Source organism: Triticum aestivum, chromosome 6B (assembly GCF_018294505.1).
Source record: "Triticum aestivum cultivar Chinese Spring chromosome 6B, IWGSC CS RefSeq v2.1, whole genome shotgun sequence".
Classification (NCBI taxonomy): Eukaryota; Viridiplantae; Streptophyta; class Magnoliopsida; order Poales; family Poaceae; genus Triticum; species Triticum aestivum.
The window spans coordinates 714,736,334-714,739,772 of NC_057810.1; positions in this window are offsets into that span (position 1 = coordinate 714,736,334).

A 3,439-nucleotide genomic window follows, 5' to 3' on the forward strand; every position below is an offset into this window, starting at 1 on the left:
CCCCGCCGCCGCCGCTAGTCATCCAGTCCGCCTCCTCATCCTCGCCGCTGCCGGCGGCAGCCTCCGGCCGGCCAGCCGGTGGCGGCGGGACCTACAGGCCATCTCCTCCTCTACTCTTTCTCTGCTTCCTTGTGATCGATCTCAGCGATGAGCACTGCTGGAGTCTCCCGTAACAAGGTTCTGATGGATCTTGGGGTGGCTTTGACGAGATGCGTTCACTGCCTTGGCTCCCAGCAATAAGGTCTACACTCATGGTCACTACCCACGCAACTATGCCCGGATGCCACGCCATGAGGTCCGTGTTAATGGTGGTTGATCTTGTGGCGGCGACCGACTCTTGCGCGGCAACTAGGCACGTGTATGCAGACATTGCGCCGCCGGCGTGTTCTGCTCCTCGCACCGAAGTGGCCTTGGCCAATTGTGCACGGTCTGGATCTTCGGCCTACAGCGTCGGCCTCGGCCTCGCTGGGGTTGTGATGCCACCGGAAGGTCTTCATGAGGGTTCCTCCCTTCAGATCTGGTGGTTGAGTTTGGTGGTGAGATGCAGGACATCAGCTTGACGCAGAGGGATGGTTGTGCAGCGGCGGCGGTCCACATTGCATGTAGTTGCTTGAATTGCGGAAAAGTGGTGGCGACAACACATGTGTGGCATTCATGGTGGTGCTATTTGAGCATCCGGTCTCGAGACCCGGGATGAAAACCTAGGTCCAACCTGAGTTGGTTATACCTGGCAATGGCGATGTTTTTACGTCGTTACCTTTTTGAAGGCATTGCTCAGATATGCTCGGACTGGTTCTTCAGGATGAAAATCTAGATTCTGGCCTTGAATGGTTAGATCCGGCGACGGCGGCGCTTAAGCGTCACTCCCTTCCTGAAGGCGTTGTTGTTGAAGAACCTCATCGTCCGTGTGGTGTCATAAGGTAGTTGGTGCGAATATGGGCATTTGTTGAAGTTTGCTGATTCACGGATCCGATCACTTTCTCTTTTTTTTTTTTTGCCTACGCATAGCTTTGGTCTTGTATGACTTTGCTATTTGCTGGCATGTTTTTGGTGTGTGTGCGTAGTGTTGGCTGTGTGCATCCTAGCTATGCAGAGGCCGGATGTGTATTCATTTTGTTTGTATCCTCTTGATGCTTCATTTTGAGTCAATAAAATCCATCCTTTATCGAAAAAAGAAATTGGCGGCTGAAGGCTCACGCGCGAGTTGCCGTGAGTCAGCAGCGCGGTTGCCGCCATATATATATATATATATATATATATATATACTGCAAGGTTCCCGCCACCAATGGAAAACTCCCGTTTAAATTTTGAGAATTCTATCTCCATACGATGGAAACTATGCAGAAGGGGAGAACGAATTCGGAAGAGGACTTGCGTCCGACTGTAGCCCGGGAAGGACTGCTCTGGCCACGGATTGCGGTTTAAAAAGGGAGGCGCTTCGATCTCCCACTGCGTCTGAGAGAGGCCTCCGATCCCTTTCCTCTGCAGTGGCGTGTGGTTGATGAACTCCATGAGCCCAATATCGTGGTTGTGTTTTCCCATCTTGCAGGTAGCGAGTGCATGCATATTGTAATTAGGAAAATAGCAACATAGATGAGGACGTGAATTTTTAAGACATGCAGCCACGCGCTGCCGTAATCCAATCCATTCACCCGCGCGTCGCGATGCCTACTTATTATAGGCCATTCGCAAATACTTGACAGGTTAATTACCAGCTTCATGAATACATCGCGTTATACGCCATGCCGTGTGGCCCAGGGCGTCATTTACATTCCTATGAATATACGAGCCACGTGCGCACCCCCGGCGATGGAAAAAGCCGTTACGTTGATGACACATTAATGGTTTGCTGAGTGCTTTGATGTTTTGCATGGCAGCTGGGTGTATTGATTCCCATCGCATGTCGGCTGGCCGAGCATTATTGCAGGTGGGATCAATGCCCCGATCCCTGCCTTTGGTCGTTACGTAGTTTAGTAAATAATTTTGCACTGTCTCACACGATTAGCCGGACTTAATGCTTCATGCTCACAAACGATGGACATGTATTATTGATAGGGCAGCCTGCTGCGTACGTATGACGTAGTTGGAACTGGGAGATACATGCAGTACATGGAGAAGAAGGGAAGAAAGATACATAAGGGGACTAGAGCGAATCCATCGCCCGTTGGGTACAGAGGAACTACAACAGATCCATCTCGCGGGGTACATAGGGGAACAAGATCAAATCCATCACACGAGAGGTCGCTTTAGAATTTGTGCATGCAGATCATGGCCATTAGGAGCGTGTTCGCAACGCCCAAGATGAAAATGTTCTTCAGGAGGTGTGGGGATAAGCTGGGACTTGGATGAACACATTGTGATGACCTGCGGCACGCTGTGAGAAATGAACAAGGAGAACTGATGAAGAAGGGTTGGGCAGCATGAGCATTTCCAAGCAAGCCGGATGTTTGCTATGTTAGGTGATTCCATCTAGCACTCAAGTACTGTATATACTTGTTCTTCGGTTTCCAAAGTCTGCATCCTCATTTGCATTAGTCGAACAAAGTGCAAACGATGTATGGAACAGTAGACGATGAACTTACTACACCATGGCAATCACAGCTGTAGAAATGTCTCCTCGGGTTTACTACTGCCTGAAATGAACTAGACCACATGCCCAACTTTGAACTCAGGGCAACGGATGAGAGAGAGAGCGAGGCGACCTGGTTGGAGATGACATGAGGATGAATGTGGTGGAGAGCTTCCCTGGAGCATGGATGAACACATGGTTCTGACCTGCATCGGGAGGATGGTTGCAAGAGAGAGTGAGAATGAGCGCCGAGCAAAATGGTTGGACAGCCGAAGCAACAAAGCCGAATGGATTAAAGAGACGGAGGGGAGCATGGTGCAGGTGGCTGTTGCAACAAATGAGTGATTCAATGCGTCTGGTTTGTTTGCATGCAGCAGATCTGACCTGTCAGGCAAAATACGAAAGCTATACAGGTTGGATATGGGGCAGAGAAATGAATATACATGCTCACAGTATAATATATGCACGGATCACGTGGGAATGGGCGGGCGGGATACCGACCTCGCTTGGCACCATGTCCACTCGTGATTTATCGCATAGATGACAATAGATTGAATGCTACCTCGCAGCAACATGAGCGACTGGATGGACAAGATTCCCATTTATCCTTTTCTTTTGAGGCATGGTTATGGCTCACGTCTTTGGTAAATGCTCCGGCGTTGAACTAATTTCTTAGCCATGTAAAATAATCATTCTTCAAGAATCCTGAGTCTGCAGAAGACCATCCCGCGTCATGAACCCCCGAGCCACCAATTCCTCTAGCTGCAATGGGACCACCATCCATTGTCCATCAAATGAATGGGAACCATCCAGTCGTGAAGGAATCATCTATGCCGGAGATTATGTACGGATGGAGGCTATGACTACGAA